We start from the raw sequence: 18,753 nt of genomic DNA on the forward strand, positions 1-18,753 counted from the left end.
ATTGCTATTTTTCCCAAATGCCACCTCTGGCTGAGGCATAGTTAGAAACTCTAAAGTTTGTGTAGCTTGTGTTGCATTCTCCTCTCCTTTCTCCTTCCTTTTTCTACACCCTTCCAGGTCTGACTCTATTTCAGACATCTGTATCCCAAGGCTGCACACTAAATGCTCTGACCAACAGCACCACCATTGGTCAGAGCAATCATCTGAGCATTCCCCAAGCATCCTCCCCTTGTCGAATCTTACCACTCCCAAGCCCATGACCTTGGACTTTGCTCTCTGCCAGATGGTGTTATGAGGCTGTGGCTTTGCAGACATTGCTACTGGATTAATTGTCTAGCCTTCTAGGGATCTTAATCAAGATAACAAACCTATCTAAGGGAGGTTAGGGTGTTGTTGCCAATGTCAGGGTCTTGGTGACTAAGCAGACCAAGAACCTCTCTGCCAGGATCCATCAACATTTTTATGGAGATCAAAGCCCTGAACTCAAATGGTAAAGCCCTCATTAGACATTTAAAGCCAGTACACTTAAGAAAAGGTAATAAAGAGACAACTGTGCCTTTTTCTAGGGTCTCTTAAAATAAAATCTTCACCAGACCAAAGTCTTCCTTATGATGAATCAAATTTTGATCAAGACAGTAAATACTCAAGGAGCTTATGTCTAAATTGGCTTAACTGGAAAAAAAAAAAGTTCAGTGTTTCAATAATCAAGAATTTCAACATGATACAAATAGCAGTAGCACAGGGTACTAGGCAAGGTCTCTGGTTCTGCTTAACAAAGATGTCAGTTATTCCACTGGGCATAATGAGCTTCTGTTCATTAGTCAATCATTTAATGCTGATTGAGCACTTGTGTTCAAGGCTTTGTGTTGGGATGAAGATAAGAGATCTTACTACTGTGTAAATGGCTTAAAATAAATTAATGTATTAATTTTTTTGTCATTCAGTCATAGTCACTGTCATGTCTAACTCTTTGCGATCCTGTGGACTATAACTCACCAGGCTCCTCTATCCATAAGCTTTCCCAGGCAAGAATACTGGAGTGGGTTGCTATTCCCTTCTCCAGGGGATCTTCCTGGATCATAAAGTCATGTAAATTAATGCAAGGTTTGCAGCAAGACCTGGGATTGATATATGTGTTTCATTCATTTATCTGTGCTCATTTTACAACAGATAATATTTATCTGAGGTATGAATAGTACAGCCACCATGTACTATGGGGAGATAGAGCCAAGATTCAGACACAATCTGAACTGGAAGGGCCAACCGTGTGGTCAGGAACACAAATACAAGTAGGATGATTCCACTCCAGTATGATCACTGTGCAAAAATTGATCATCTGGGCAACTTTTGACATGACAGCACACAGATGGAGCAACAAGTTCTTATCTTAAGGTGATAATGAAAACATCCTGGGAGAAGTGGTGCCCAAACTGCAACCTAGAGGAAGAGGAGTGAGCCGGACAAAATGTGGGCAAGCTGCTGCAAGAAGGATGGAGAGAATGGCATGTGCAATTCTCAGAGACAAGAGAGAGCCTGGCCAAGTATAAAACAGACAATAATTTGTGATAGCAAGAATTTAGGCATGAAAATAACGGAGGATACAGGTAAAGAAAGACTAATTCATGAAGGTATTTGAATCCATACCAGGGAGGTAGATGCTATCTTGGGGACAATAGGGCTTCAATGATGAATTTCAATCATGGCAGCCATTTCAGTGATTAGAATGCAGGCAATGAGGAACCTGGGTAATTTTGCTTTTCTGGAAAATACAAAAGTCAACAAAAATGCCTGAAGCCAATAACCAAATTATCTTGAATATTTTGATTCATCTGTGATGGTGAATGAGGCATAAAGTATTCTCTATGTTCTTTCTTCTCTCCACGGTGGTGAGATTCCTTAGAAAAATCAATAAAAGGCATTTTTGAATAAGAAGTTAGTAAAAGTCATAAAAAGGCTTGAGTTAGAATAGACATTTTGCAGCTGTTTCTGGCTGAAACCAGAAAGTGGAAATGAAGCAGCTGACACATCTCTCCTTATATTATAACTTTTATTAAGCAGACAACCTTCCTTCACCCTTACCAGCCCCATCTAACTCTAGGCACCTCTTTTTTTTAATGTGAAAAGGATTTTTTTTTAATGTTTTAAAGTTAATAAAATATACAACTTGACCTGGTTAATCTGAATCAGTTTGCAAACTCCCTTTACATTTGGATAAAAAAAATAAACCCTTAGATTAACAAACTCTTGGCAAATTCCCTGCCTCTCCTGCTAGTGAATTCTTTGCTAGTTACATTTCCGGCTCCCCAGACATGGGGATGAATAAGCCTGGATAAACCAGGCCTGGCTGTAATTACATTAAGCACTTTTTTTCTTTTTTTTTGCAATAAGAAAAATTGTGTCATAGTGTACAGATATCCTTAAGGTGACATTCACTCTGATCTGCCAGTTTGCGGGCTGGGCCCAAGTTCCTTGCATCCAATAAAAATACTTGGCCAAAGGCACTTTCTACCTTTCTGATAATTAAAGATTTTGCTACTTGTGAAAGTGATAATGCTGCTGGCTAGACAAATTGAAAGGTGAAGGTGAGCTCTACAGAGGAGGCTAAAAGGACCTCAGTCAAACCAACTTTTCAGACTCCAGCTTTCATATCTTTTAAGCTCTTAAGAAACCAGGCTCTGGGGAATAAGTAGGGGAAAGTGTACAGATGCCAATTCCAATGGCCAATTGCACTCCACCATTTTATGTAGGGAACTTGAGCATTCATGGATTTGGGTATCCACGTGGGTCCTGGAATCAACTCACCACAGATGCCAAGGAATGACTATATTCTGGAAAGAACTGTTATCCTAGAGTTGGAAACAATCAGACATCCTTCTCATCTCTTCCTTAACATAGGACTTTGCTCAATGACTCATCTTTTCCAGAAGCGTTTTCTGATGAATCTTCTTCCATCTCAGTCATTTTCAAGGGGCTATTATAATTCGAGTGATACAATATTTCTCCTTGTGTGTTAGTCACTCAGTCGTGTCCGACTCTTTGCGACCCCACAGACTGTAGCCCACCAGACTTCTCTGTCCATGGAATTCTCCGGGCAAGAATACTGGAGTGGATTGCCAATCCCTTCTCCAGAGGAACTTCCCAACCCAGGGACTGAACCCTGATCTCCTGCCTCACAGGCGATTCTTTACCATTTGAGCTACAGGGGAGTCTCTGTATATTTCTCCTTAGCTGGCTTTAATTCCCTTCTTATATCTTTTTCTTTCTTTGCAATGGCTCCACCTAACTCTTCTGTCTTTCTCTTGGCACCATGCTCAATGGTGTATGTGGTTCATGCAGTATGTGCTTAATACTCTGAGAAGGACATTATGCTTCTTAAGAACTTAATGCTCAGAAAGAAAATGTGTAATGCCAGCCCCTAGCTGGCATTACAGCTAGCAGATTTTCCCTGCAAAATTACATTAATTACTCTCATAAAATATAACACTATCCTTATTACTTTTGGCAGTAAAAGAAAGCCTCTAATGTATACCTTTCCTACCATACCTCACACACTTAACTGAAGGGAGTTCAAATAGAGGGGTGGAAAGGCATGGAAAAGCTAGATTCTTCCAGTGGGAACCAAATGAGTTGGAGTGTGGAAGTCTGATTTTGAATTCAAAGTGGTCTGGGAAAACACAAACCTATATATATCTTGAGTGTGACCCATTGGCCCCTTCAGTGTTTTGCAATGGAGTCTTCCTTTCAAAGTCTTCCCCTAATTCTTCTTTTTGGAAAAGTAGTGTGAAACTTACTTTCAAAGCCCTTAAGTGTAAAAATAAACAAGCATTCAGTCAATGAAGTCCCTGCTGCCTTGCTACACCACAACACTTTTGAGTCATAAATCACAGCTTTGACAGGTCTATGATGATGCATTGTGTTAATACATCATAATGACAATGTTGATGATGTATTAGTACAATATATCCTGAAAGCCTCTCACTTTAGAATTCTGTGTTTATGGATAGCAGAGGAAAGATTTGAGAGGGCTGAAATTGAGAAAAAGGGAGGCACAAGGGAGGGTTCAGGATGATGAACATCTTTTTTTCTGACAGACCAACAACCAAAAAGGGAAATCAAAGGCTTCTACCTCCCAGGCACTAATGCCTTCCCTCTCCCAGTAGTTGTACCATGGATGCAACTCCTGGAGATGTACATGGTGTGTGGTGAGTTGCTTCAGTAGTGTCTGACTCTGTGACCCCATGGACTGTAGCCCACTAGGCTCCTCTGTCCATGGGATTTTCCAGGCAAGAATACTGGAATGGATTGCCACGCCCTCCTCCAGGGATCTTCCCGACCCAGGGATTGAACCTGCATCTCTTATGTCTCCTGCATTGGCAGTCGGGTTCTTTACCATTGGAGCCACTTCATGGATGCAACTTCTGGAGATGTAGACGCTACCAAATCAGGAGTTGCACAGCTATCTATTGGCGGGGCCAGACCTGATGCAGATCTTCTGGGTCTAAGCCCCATAGTCTTTTCAGACTTTGAGGTGAATGAAATATCCTTTATGTTTGTGAAATAGGAGCTCTGTTTTAGGTGAACTCATTAGACACAATTTTCCATCACACTTGCACATTGCTGCTGCTGCTGCTGCTGCTAAGTCACTTCAGTCGTGTCTGACTCTGTGCGACCCCATAGATGGTAGCCCACCAGGCTCCCCCGTCCCTGGGATTCTCCAGGCAAGAACATTGGAGTGGGTTGCCATTTCCTTCTCTAATGCATGAAAGTGAGAAGCGAAAGTGAAGTCGCTCAGTCATGTCCGACTCTTAGCAACCCCATGGACTTCAGCCCACCAGGCTCCTCAGTCCATGGGATTTTCCAGGCAAGAGTACTGGAGTGGGGTGCCATTGCCTTCTCCAACTTGCACATTAATGTTTGCTAAAAGTTTGTGATCTTTAGCAATAAGTGGTCTTTTCTCCCTTGGCTTCTGGTAGATGCTGGAGTTCAATGAGCAGCCTAAGAAGAGTGATGCAACCATTTCATTTGTCGGGCATTCAGTACTACAACACACTGGTTCCCAGCATTCACTACACCAGGCCATCAGACCAGACCAAGCCCTAATTGCCTATTAGTCTCTGCCTCAAACCAATTCAGCAAGGCTATTTCTCTTTTTTCAGCAGAACATCTGTGGTGACTTGACAGTGATGAAAGCAGTTAGTCCTTCAGTTCAACTCACCATCCTGCCTATAAAATACGTCAATTATATAGAAGTTGTGCCATCTTCATAATGAGATCAATTGGAAAAAACGCATGTTCTTTGTGGGGGAGAACTCTTATTACATCATATCTATCAAATCTTCAACTATTTCCAGTCAATCCAAAATTGGCTTTGACATTCTTCATTTAAATCATCTTAGTTCAATTTTAAGATGTTCCTGAAAAATAACAAAACAAACAAACAAGAAAAAAGTAAGTCAAGCAGAAAGATAAAAACCACTAGAAGTGCAATGAAAGCAGGGGAGAAGAGTAGAAAACTCAGTGCAATGGGTATATCTTTGGTTAGGAAATAGGCCAATGTCTATTTTTATATTAATGAGAAGAAAATTAAGAATTTAGATTATAAAATGGCTGGAATCATCATCATATAAATTCATATGTAAGGATGAACAACTTATTTTTAAATTTAGATTATAATGATATAAAACTAGAAATCAACTACATGAAGAAAGCTTAAAAAATCACAAATATGTGGAGATTATTACAGCATGCTACTAAACAAGCATTGGGTCAATGAAGAAATTCAAGGAGAAATTAAAAACACTGGACAAAAGAAAAAAAAACGAAAAGTGATAATGATTATAAAGCATTATCCATACACGGGTAAGACAAAGCAAAAACAGAACAAAATTGCAGGAGAGCAAAAACTGATACAGACATAGAGCACTAACGTGACAGGACCTGCAGATACACTGTCAGCATACCCCACTGCGGGTCAGGGAGACGCCAGGTATTTCAGGGTGACCGGGCACACTGGCACCACAGGCTTCCCCCTTGAGTACTGGAGGAGGACCTAACACAGCAGGCGTCAGAATACGGAGGCGGGTGGCAAGAGGAATGGGGACAATTCAGGGTGCGTGCTTGGGGCTGTGAGAAGAAAACTCCTGAAAGAAACCCAAGGAAGCGGAGGAACACAAGTCTTGTCATCCCCACTCCAGCTGGGGGTGCTGGGCGCGGACGTCCCCTGTGTCTTTCGGGCTAGGGCGCAGCCGAGGCTGGTGGGCCAGGAGCGGGAGACGGAGGGCCTCCGTCTGCAGGTGCTGGAGGTGGTGGCTGCTGCTGCGGCGGAGGGGGATACATGCCGTTAGGTGCCGTGAGGGGTACCCGGGGTCCTAAGATGTTTCCTGGGATTGGAGGCATACCAGGAGGGGTGGGGCCACTCCCAGGGGGGTGGATGCTGGCTGCAACAGTGGGCATCTTAAGATTTGCCTTTCAAACCCTCAGGTGTTACCTCTAAGCAGGTGGCCCTGGTCACCATCAGAGTACTGGAACCAAGGAGACCTTGTTCCTTTAGTGAGTTTATTCCAGGCCCTTGGAGTGAAAATGAGCTTGCTCCTACTGGAGTTTAATTCCATTGCTTTTGACTCCAGAAAAATTCCAGTGCCTTTCGACAATGGCCAGGGTTTTCTGTATTTTCCCGCCAGTCTTTCCCAAAGGAAACTCATTCCAAATACCTTTTCCACTGAGGTCTTTAAAGGAAAATGGAATTCAGGTTCATACTGTGGTCTCTTGCAACCTCAGGTCTTTAATGTGATCACTTTCAAATTTAAAAGATCTAGGTGGAAATATTTTAACTATGCTGGTAATAATTCTACAGAATACCTGAATTCTTAACACTGTTGTGTTTCAGTATAAGTGGTGACTTTTTCTTTTTATGTCTTTGATCTGGTTTTGTTCCTGTAATACAGCCACCCGATTTTGTGAGGGGGGGGGGATAATACGTGGTTTTTGTACAAAAAACAACAACAACAACAAAAAAAAAAACACTGGACAGCTACAGACAAAAGGATGATATTGGACCACTTTCTAATACCATATGCAAAAATGGAATCAAAATGGATTGAAGACTTAAATGTAAGAATAAAACCACAAGAATCCTAGCAGTATGTCACGTCAGTACACTCTTTGACATAAATCATGTAATGTCTTGCTGGATATGTCTCCTCAGGCAAAAGAAACAAGCAAAAATAAACAAATAGGACTACATGAGACCAAAAAGTTTCTGCACAACAAAGAAAACTCTGAATAAAACAAAAGAATAACCTATTAAATGAGGGAAGATATTTGCAAGTCATATATCCAGAAAGAGGTTAAAGTCCAAAACATATAAAAGACTCAAATAACTCAACAACAAAATATGAATAACCCAATTAAGAAATGGGAAGAGGATCTGAATAGACAGTTTTCCAAAGAAGCTATGTAGATGGTCAACAGGCACATGAAAAGATATACAACATTACTAATTCTTTGGGAAATGCAAATCAAAACCACAGTGAGATAATAGCCTCATGCCATTAGAATGGCTATTATCAAAAAGGCAAGAATTAATACATTTTGAAGAGGATGTGGATAGAAGGAAACCATCATTGTTGGTAAGAATGAAAATTGGTGCAGTCAATGTGAAAATAATATGGAGGTTCCTCAAATAAAAGATTAGAACTATCATGTGGTCCAGTTATTCCACTTCTGGGTATTTAAATAATTCTCTCTCTTTCTCTGTCTCTGTCTCCCTCCCTCTCTCTCTATATATACATTTGGAATATTATTCATCCAGATAAAAGAATGACATCTTGCCATTTGTGACAGCATGATAGACCTTGAAGGTATTAGGCTAAGTTAAATAAGTCAGAGGAGAAATACAAATATCATATGATTTCATTCATACGTGGAATAAAAAAATAACTGAACAAACTTAACCAAACACAAACACATAGATAAAGAAAACAGAGTAGTGATTACCAGAGAGGAAGGGGGCTTAAGGAAAGGTTTACCTGTATGGTAACAGATGGAAACTAAATTATTGGTGAATGTTCTATAATGTATACAGAAGTCAAAATATAGTGTGTACGCATGAAATGTATAACAATGTGAGCCAGTGTTACCTCAATTTAAAAGCAAGTTGCAAGAGAGTTCACTGAAATACACAGGTAAGTACATTCTTAAAACTAGCAAAACAGCTTTGTTTCCAACAAATTCCGGAATTCAGATTTATCCAGATTAAGGCAAGTGCCAACATACTTGTGAGGGTTTGATGTATATGAAAAGTCAGACAAAGAAGAGGGCAATTATCTGATGAAATTTTTTGACACTAGAATGACATGTTTTGTGAGTATGTATTTTGCTTCACATAGAGGTTATTTATTTATTTATTTTTTACTGATTTGTATATACTCTATTTCCCTACAGACTTGCCATACAGATGTGGGTAAGAATTGTCTACACTCTCCATTATTATATTTTAATATTCCAATATACTATATTCCAATGTGTGGACCTTCATACATATTTACTACTGAGGCTGATGTTTATATTTGCCCTATAACAGATTTCTGATGTCGTGTATTACTCACCCTCCCCACTTCCAAATGTGCTTTTGAAAAGATTCAACAAACTCAATATTAGATGACTTTACTGAGATAACCACTTATCAGGATCAGATCACATACTTAAAAATACTCCCAGATATTTTTTTTTTCCCAGATATTTTCTATCCCACTAGTTTCTACCAGTAAATGTGGCAGCCCGAGGCAGGAGGGACTTCATTACCTCCCGCTTAGTGCTAGGAAATCATAGGTAAATGACTGACCTTACTCAGTGCCTGTCTTGGATCTTGGAACCTGATGGAGTGAGTGTCTGGAGAGGGATGTTAACTACCAGAGCTCAAGAGCCATGGCTCACTTCTGCCTCTGCAGGCTCTATTGACCATCAGCTTTGATGGCTATTGCTGTCCTAAGAATTTTAAGGTCGCTGTACAGACTGATGACAAAAACCCAAGGGTCTCGTGGCAAGCCTCCAGACCTTTGAAGAGCCTCAGCTCTCTGACCAGTGGGATTGTGGTAATGTTTGTTGCTCTTGGCCTCGAAGCCAATCTGTCCCACACCCAAATTGAGCATCTGGAGAAAGTACAATTTCCAAGAAGTGTTCCCAGAGGCCATATCTATCTCTCCATTACCAGAATAAAAGTATCCCAGCTACTCCAAAGTACCCAGCTAATGAAAAGCTGTCTTATTTGGCTCAGCTGGATCATCCCAATGATCTATAGGTCAACTTACCCCTGCTCTGTTACATCTCCCATCAAATCAAGGGCACAGGATACTTAAACATATGTTTAAAAAATTCTCCTTGTTGTCATTCCCCAGGATCCATAAATCATTTTTGCTCTTATAAATCTACAAGGCTTTAATGCATGAGACCTCAGGGGATGGTAACATGGGCATACAGGGAGAAAAGCTCCCTTTGCTTGCCCCAGGCCCATCAGCCTCTTAGGGTCTCAGTTTACTTATCTATAAAATGAAGCTTTGAGTTAGAGGAGAATGTAGGTATTTTCAACAGTATCTTATACTTAAAGAACACATTGCTATAGCATTTAATAGGAAAGTGAAAGACTGTATACTGATAACTGCTATACTTTTAGAAAACAGCACTGAAGCTTATAGATTTTTCCAACAGCCAGTGATGATAAACCTGCATTCTCTAGTGAAGTAACGAGTCCCCCCTCACTCCACCATCAGAAACACATTGCAAGACACTCAACCCTAAGCAGTCCCTCTCAAGCCAAATGTCCCCAAACCATGTTTATTAAAGCTTTGGTTCATCAATTTGGAATTACTGTCGGGTCACTCATGTCTAGTAACATGGTCACAGCAATCCCTGCTCAGTATTGCATGGAATTCTTCTTCAAAGTGCCAAAATTCTAGTCATACATCCTCCTTGGGGGAACTCAATCTGCCAATGTATTTGACTGTTACTACATTTATGTATTTCTGTTTTATGTCCTAAGAATTGAGCTGAACTGGGAAGTTCCTTTCCTCAGGCTTTTAAAAGAAATTATTTTATTGACGTATAGTTGATTTACAATGTCATGTTAGTACAGCAAAGTGATTCAGTTATATGTATGTATGTATGTATGTATATATATATATTATTTTTCATATTCTTTTCCATTATGATTTATCAGTTCCCTGTGCTATCCAGTAGGAAATTGTTATCCATTCATTCTGTATATAATAGTGTGCGTCTCTTAACCTCAAACTCCCAATCCACCCCTTCACGTTCCCTTACTCGCTTGGCAACTACAAGTCTGTTCTCTGTGTCTGTGAGTCTACTTCTGTTTCATGCATAAGATAATCTATGTCATGTTTTAGATTCTACATATAAGTGATATTTGTCTTTGACTTACTTCATTTAGTATGAGACGTAATCTCTAGGTTCATCCATGTTGCTGCAAATGGCATTATTTCATTCTTTCCTATGACGGAGTAGTATTCCAGTGTGTGTGTGTGTGTGTGTGTGTGTGTGTGTGTACACCACATCTTTATCCACTCATCTACTAATGAGCAGTTAGGTTGTTTCCATGTCTTGACCATTGTAATTTGTGCTCCTATAAACACAGGGGTGTGAGTATCTTTTTGAATTAGAATTTTGTCTCTTGTTGATATAGTTCTTTGGTATAATTCTGTAATGGGAAGGGAAAAAAGTGTTTCTTAAAACCCAGATCACATCCTCTACAGGGCAGATTCCTGACTTAGAAGCCCTTTTGCCTTGCCAAGAGGCTCAATGAAGCAGTCCCAGAGACGCTGAGGGAAGAAATGTGAAGGAAATAAGAATGTAGGGTTTCCGGGGCACTCTTAAGGGTCAAGGGGAAAAGAGAAAGTCAGCTGAATAGTAACAGTCTGAGTGACGGGGCCAGGAGAATGTCCCTACGGTGGGATGTTCTCAGACTTTAAAAATCAGGGGCCGCATCCATTTGTGGTCTATGTTACTATGATAGAAACAGCTTCCGCCCCATCCACACCCCGTATCCCATTTTTGAATGGAGTTTCTGTGCATATTAACACAATAATCATAAAAGATGAAGGAAAAAGCTGTTTCTCGCTTAGCTCTTCTCGAATACAGCAGGCCCAGATTGGTAGGATAAACTGTCCACTGAACATGTTTAAGAAATGCAGGAGTTTTGATTCAGAGGCAGCCTCTGAGAATTTGCAGAAATCTTGGGGACTTTTTAGAGTCCCATAAAATATGGAATATAAAGTTTGAGACAGTCTTATCTGGAATGTGAAGGACCCAGAGACCTCAGCTGACATATGGGTTCCATTATGGGGGAGGACTTTTGTTACACTGGCATCAGGAATTAAGCTAATCTCCTCATATTGGACTTTATCCATCTGTGGTAATATTTTGTGAAATAAGATAAGCCTTGGGACATAGTTAAATGGGTGATAACAAGTGATTTCATGACTCAGTTTTGCTTGTGTTCTGTCCTCTAGTGAAGTTTTGACTTCTAAATGCAAATCTCATCCCTTGCCACTCCCTCCCAACATACACAAAAAGCAAACTCATCATCACCACTTTCACTTCTATTTCAACTCTAAATTCAGATGAAATAGTTAACTGCCTCCAGTGTGAACTGGAATATAAGTCCCCCTCTCTGTGTGGCTCCCCATCTTGAATTATCTCCCCATCCTAATTTCCCTGTAGTGGCCCTTGGCTACACTCAGGGTCAGCCTCTCCCCTCCAAAGAGGGGCTTTGCTTCCTCTTACATCTTCAGTGAACCACAGTGACCTGTGAGGCTGATGCAGGTGCTTTGGGAAACCAGTTCATCAAGTGCTGCAGACAGTAAGGGCTGGGGTGAGGCATCAGCCCCTCAAAACTATGGTCTAGAGTTGCCCTGGACCAGATTGCTGATGGTGACCTGGAGGTGAAAGGCTCTGGACTCCATTACCGGTCTCCTGAGTATTCTACCTAATTCAGTATCCTTTCATTTAATTGAAACATTATTTTCTCTCTGTTAGCCAGGGCACTCAAGCTGGTGTAGAGCAGTGTTAATCTTTCAGCTGATTTCCATCTTTGCAGAATTACTTTTCTAGCAATTAGATCCACTGGTATAAATTTGCCTTGCTCCTTCCTGGGGTTCAATGTTCAAATGGAAATCTCCAAGCTCAATGTGTTTCCCTCCAGGCTGACCCAGGGCAGATATTAATTAACTGGGGTGTCGTGAAAATGTTGAGCTTGAAAAAAGCCAAGTAGGAGAATGTTTCTCTTGGGATGTCATTGCAGACAGTAGACAGACTAAAGAGGGTGAGACCTGGATGAAGAAGAATCACATTTAAAGTCAAGTGGAATGACTGCACTATTAGTGAACCAGGGAGCAAAACAATGGTTATTCTGGAAATGCATTAGAACTTATATGTAACCAAATATTCCACATCCTTTGTGGAAGTCTGAACATAGCTCATTTGAGCACATTCTCTAGGGCAGGTTACGGCCTAGGTCAAGGACAGGGTCATGGTCACCAGCCATCTCAGCTTGCTTGGAACTGAGGGGTCCTGGGACCAGGAGCTTTCCAGGCTAAATCTGCAAAAGTTCTAGACAAATGCAGAAGGTTGCACACCCTATTAGAGTACAGTTTCTGAGAAAGATGTATAAGTCAGTTGACTTCTCACACTTCGTGCTAAACTTAACGATGAGCAGTTTATGCTTACCATCTTATATACTGAAATTGATCCTTTTAAGAAATCTGGCATCTGCTCCTGCAAATCTAGTTGAGAAACTAACACTGGATTTTCAAGGTAAGTAGGACTGCTAATCGTCAAACCCAGTGGCCTTCTCTTAGAACTTGCCTTCTCTCTGGCAGTGGATACATTTGAATGTCTGCCTTTTCAAATTCTCTCTTCATTGGACTTTTGGGACACTTAATTTTTCTGGTTCACTTCTTTCTAACCATTTCTCTTTCTCCACTGCTGCAATTTCTAGCTTCATCCCTGTTCTCTCTCTGCAGTGACTCCTATAGATGCTGTGCTGGTTATTTACCTGTCTGTCCCCTTTAATATTCTGCTCTGTGCTGCCAGGGCTGAGGATCAGCAAACTCTCACTTCCCTCGGCTTTCTCAATAGCTGGTTTTCTGTTAATTTGGGCAGTAGAGGCACCATGGGGTGGTCAGAAAGCAGGAGAGAGGTAGGACCTTTTCCTGGCACCCCCCTCTCCCGCCCCAGTGCAGTGCTTACTCACAGTTGCCGGTGGTTGCCATGGCAGCCGTAGAATGTGGTGATTCTGGTCTCCAGCAGCTGCAGCAGGGAAGCACCTTCCCAGAGATGCCCACTCTAGTCAATGCTGGATCTTGGAGCTGTGATAGCTCTTGCTGGAACACAGAAGCTGGTGAGGCTTGAAGCCAGGGGGATTTCTAATTATCAATAGCATATATTAGACTCAACTTCAGACTTGCATCCAACACTTCGAGGATCTATCTGTGTGGATAATCTAGTCTATACTATTCTAATCATCCTCCTATAGACCTTGACCCTTCCTCCTGATTACTAGAAAAACTTCTGGTGATGGACCTATCATTCTTCTAGTAATTGATACTTGCCTTTCCCATGTTTCCAAAACCAAACTAGTCACAACATCTTGTCTTTTTATATAAAACTCAAAAGTATTTTGGACTACATAGAAAGCTGAGTGCCGAAGAATTGATGCTTTTGAATTGTGGTGCTGGAGAAGACTCTTGAGAGTCCCTTGGACAGCAAGGAGATCAAACCAGTCAATCCTAAAGGAATCAACCCTGAATATTCACTGGAAGGACTGATGTTGAAGATGAAGCTCCAATACTTTGCCCACCTGATGCAAAGAGCTGAGTCATTAGAAAAGACCCTGATATTAGGAAATATTGAAGGCAGTAGGAGAAGGGGATGACAGAGGATGAGCTGGTTGGATGGCATCACCGATTCAATGGACTTGAGTTTGAGCAGACTCTGGGAGATAGTGAAGGACAGGGAAGTCTGATGTACTACAGTCCATAGCGTCACAAAGAGTCAGACAACACTTAGCAACTGAACAACAACAAGGTATTTTACATCTTTCACTTTGTCTCCTTTCCCTGATTTTGGCCTCTACAACCTTACGTCTGACCAACAATATATTTCTTATTTGTTCACAAATGTAATTAATACCTGCTCTCTTTTAAGGGCTTTACACCAGATACTTTGTGTACATGATTTCTAAACATCATGATGACTTTCAGATATATGCCTCTTTCTTCTGCAGCTGAAGTAACAGAACTCAGAGAAGTTAGTCAACTTTCCAAAGGTCACATAGGCATTAAGTGGAAGAGCCTAGATCTGAACCTCTATCCTTTTAACTGCAGAGGCTATACTTTTTTATTTAGTTATTCCTTTTCTGGTTTCTTCAACTTCAAATTTATCTGCATTTAATCAGTCTAGATAATTATTCTAAATTTCCTGTTTTAAAAAACCTGATCAATAGTTAAAATCCAATCAATTTTTACTGAATGAATTGGACTTTCTACTCTTCTAGTTAAACACCTTTTAAAAATGTTAACAGCTTTATTGGGATGTAAGTGACAAAATAAAATGCATATATTCAAATCATATAATATGATGATTTTTGACATATATACACCTGTGAAATCATTATCATAATCAGGATAATGAATATTTGTTACTTCAAAAAGTTTCCTTGTGTTCCTTCCTAATTTCTCATCTCACCACTCTTCAGCCCTCCTCCCAGCCTATCCCCCATCAACTCCCAGAAAACTACTGATATGCTCCTGTCACTATAGATCAGTTTATATTTTCTAGAATTTTATGTGAATGGAAACATACAGGGTGTATTCTTTTTTTCTTTTTTCCTTTAGCTTCTCTCATTCAGCATAATTATTTTCTGATTCATCCATGTTGTTGCATGGTTCATTATTCTTTATTGTTCAGTACTATTTCTCAAATTGTTGATTCCTTCTCCTGACAATAGACACTTGTGTTTCTAGTTTTTGCAATTACAACTGCTGTGAACGCTCATGTAGAAGTCTTTGTCTAGTCATATGCTTTCATTTCTCTTGATATATGTGTAGGAATGACAAGGCTGGGTCAGGTGAAAGGGGGAATGTTTAACTTTTTAAGAAACCAGCAAACTCTTTTCTACAGTGGTTGTACAAGTTTACATTTCCACCAGGAGTATATGAGAATTCCAGTTGCTTCACATATTTGCCAACATTTGGCAAGATCTGTCTTTTTAACATTATCCATCTTAAAAGGTTGGGGCTTACCTTGTAGCTCAGTCGGTAAAGAATCTGCCTGCAGTGCAGGAAACCTGGGTTTGATCCCTCGGTCGGGAAGATCCTCTGGAGAAAGAAATGGCAACCCATTCCAGTATTCTTGCCTGGGAAATCTCATGGACAGAAGAGCCTTGTGGGCTGCAGTCCATGGGGTCGCAAAGAGTCGGGCCCAACTGGGCGACTAGCACTTACTTACTTATCTTAAAAGGTAAGATGATTTGTGGCTTGAATTTGCATTTCTCTAATGAATAATGATGTTGAGCATTTTCATATGTTTTGTCATCCATATCTTCTTTGCTAAAGTGTCTGTTAAGTCTGTTGCTCGTTCTTATTGAGTATTCATTTGACATTTTTTATTGTAGAATTTGAATAGAATTTATTGTAGAATTCTTTTTATATTGTGGATACAAGTTCTGTATCAGATATGTGATTTGCAAATATTTTATCATAGTGTGTCTTATCTTTTCATTTACAGTGTCCGCCAAAGAGAAGAATTTCTTATTGCAATGAATCCTAATTTATCAAATTTTTGTTTAATGAATTATATTTTGGTGTTACATCTAGGAAATCCTGTCCAACCTAATTCACAAAGGTGTTTTTCCTATTTTCTTTCATTAGAAATTTTAGATTTTACATTTAGATGCATGATCCATTTTAAGTTAATATTTGTTTATAGTAAATTATATTGATCAAAGATTTTTAAAATGGATATACAATTGTTCTGACACTATTTGTTGAAAATGTTATCCTTTCTCTATTGAATAGCCTTTTATACTTTTGTTGAAAATTATTGACTTATATGCATAAATCTGTTTCTTTTTTCTCAATTATTTTCCAATGCCTTGTTTGTATATGTTGATGTCAACGTCACAAACACTCTAGCTTTTGAATAAATCTTGAAGTTAGGCACTGTAAATTCTCCAGCTTTATCTTTTCCGTGTTGTCTGGGCTATTTTAGGTACCCTGCATTTCTGTATGATTTTGAGAATCAGTCAACTGATTTTTACAAAATTCTGGTGGGATTTGATTTGGATTGTATTGAATCTATAGGTAGGTTTGGGAGAATTTTCACCTTAATAATATTGTGTCTTTCAGTTTATGACCATGGTATGTCTTTCCATTTCAATTCAGTCACTTGCTTGTGTCTGACTCTTTGTAACCCCATGGACTGCAGCATGCCAGACTTCCCTGTCCACCACCAACTCCTGGAGATTGCTCAAACTCATGTCCATCGAGTCGGTGATGCTATCCAACCATCTCATCCTCTGTCGTCCCCTTCTCCTCCTGCCTTCAATCTTTCCCAGCATCAGGGCCTTTTCCAAGGAGTCAGTTTTTCGCATCAGGTGGCCAAAGTATTGGAGTTCAGCTTCAGCATCAGCCACTTCAATGAATATTCAGGACTGATCTCCTTTAGGGTGGACTGGTTGGATCTCATTGCAGTCCAAGGGACTCTCAAGAGTCTTCTCCAGCACCACAGTTTGAAAGCATCAGTTCTTCAGTGCTCAGCCTTCTTTATGGGCCAACATTCACATCCATACATGACTACTGGAAAAACCATAGCTTTGAACAGATGGACCTGTGTTGGCAAAGTAATGTTTCTGCTTTTTAATATGCTGTCTAGGTTGGTCATAGCTTTTCTTCCAAAGAGCAAGCATCTTTTAATTGCATGGCTGCAGTCACCATCTGCATTAATTTTGGAGCCCAAGAAAATAAAGTCTGTCACTGTTTCCATTGTTTCCCCATCTATTTGCCGTGAAGTGATGAGACCAGATGCCATGATCTTAGTTTTCTGAATGTTGAGTTTTGAACCACCTTTTTCACTCTCCTCTTTCACTTTCATCAAGTGGCTCTTTAGTTCTTCTTTACTTTCTGCCATAAGGGTGGTGTCATCTGCATATCTGAGGTTGCTGATATTTCTCCCCACAATCTTGAGTCCACCTTATGCTTCATCCAGCCCAGCATGTTGGTGGCCTGGGTGTAGCCCACCAGGCCCCTCTGTCCATGGGGATTCTCCAGGCAAGAATACTGGAGTGGGTTGCCATGCCCTCCTCCAGGAGATCTACCTAACCCAGGGGTTGAACCCAGATCTCCTACATTGTAGGCAGATTCTTTACCATTTTAGCCACCAGAAAAGCCCAAGAATACTGCAGTGGGTAGCTTATCCCTTCTCCACAGGATCTTCCTGACCCAGGAATTGAACCAGGGTCTTCTGCACTGCAGGCAGATTCTTTACCAGCTGAGCTACCAGGGAAGCCCTACAACCACTGTGCATCAGGTAAATATATAGTTACATATTAAAGGTAGAAATTGTTTAGAAAGATTCCAGCTAAATAGGACTCTTAAATAATTCCTTTATTACTTAAACATTTTATGCAAGCATAAATAAACATGTATTTTGTTTATAATTTCTAAAAGTGTAATATTATTTTTATTTAAAAAAATGGATTAAATGAAGAATAGCAAGAGAAAATATAGAACTAAGGGTGAAAAATTAAATAGCATATGTCACTTAAGTTTGATTTTGATAATAACTCAAATTATCTTCAAGTAGGCATTTGCCAATAGATATCTTCTCCCAGGAAGGATTTTAGGAAATTTCTATAAGTGTATATAGCCTGAAGCCAAAAAGAGAAGTTCATTAGAGCTAGAGTTATAGTTGATAGTATTGTCCAAATGAAGCTGGCTCTATCTATAATGAAAAATCACCTAGGAGAGTAATATCTACCCAACTTTATTCCAGAACCATAAATTATAGTCTCCTACAGAGTACCTCTAAGAGTAAGTGTGCTGAAGGCAGGTCCCTCTATTCTTACTAATCACCCTAAAATAGGAGGAAAAGGTGGACAGACTTAGCTCTCCTCAAAGTGATTTGATTGGTATTCACTGCTTTCTCCATAGAGCTAATGACCTCTAATCAGAGAGTCTTGGCGAGCAGACCTTCCAAATGCCTTGTCTAAGGCTTATCCCTGTGAAGACTCTATCTCCTCTGTGGGACCCATCTAATTGATTCCCTCATTAACTGCTAATACGGTCCATTTTTTCCCCTCAAATTTTATCCCTTTCCAAATGGATATAGCTCTATGCTAGGTATGATGGAAGATACTCTATAGATAGGTGGTGAGGTTCTTCTTCTTCAGAAGTGTGCAGTAAGACTGAAAGGAAGATTTGCATGTAGAGAAGTAATAGAATCAAGTAAGAGTATTCTTTAGCCTGTTGGGAATAAAATCATAAAAAGAGATAGATGTGAGCTGGGATGATCAAGGGAGTTTTCCTAGAAAAACTGACCTTTGGTATGTCGGTGGACTGATAGGTTTCTGATCACTGTGAGCACTCTGAATGCTGACAGCTCATCATCCATTCATTCAAACATCATGCAAGAAATCCATTAAACCCAGAAATATTGAGTAGCATTCATTTCTGGTTTTCCCCT

The 18,753-nt window shown here is 40.1% G+C and overlaps 2 long non-coding RNA genes across 2 annotated transcripts in view; one reads left to right on the plus strand and one right to left on the minus strand.

Moving 5' to 3' along the window:
- Positions 1-16,882, plus strand: part of LOC132346596 (uncharacterized) — a 49,749-nt gene extending 32,867 nt beyond the window's left edge. Inside the window, exon 3 of the long non-coding RNA XR_009496477.1 lies at positions 15,799-16,882. This is a non-coding gene — a long non-coding RNA (uncharacterized lncRNA). The remainder of the gene's footprint in view (positions 1-15,798) is intronic.
- On the minus strand, positions 1,558-14,153 carry LOC132346595 (uncharacterized). Its single transcript, XR_009496476.1, has 3 exons — positions 13,871-14,153; positions 13,067-13,394; positions 1,558-5,414 (listed from the first exon to the last, which is right to left on the minus strand). It is a non-coding gene; the product is annotated as an uncharacterized lncRNA (long non-coding RNA).
- Positions 16,883-18,753: the final 1,871 nt, after the last annotated feature.

Source organism: Bos taurus, chromosome 11, assembly GCF_002263795.3.
Source record: "Bos taurus isolate L1 Dominette 01449 registration number 42190680 breed Hereford chromosome 11, ARS-UCD2.0, whole genome shotgun sequence".
NCBI lineage: Eukaryota > Metazoa > Chordata > Mammalia > Artiodactyla > Bovidae > Bos > Bos taurus.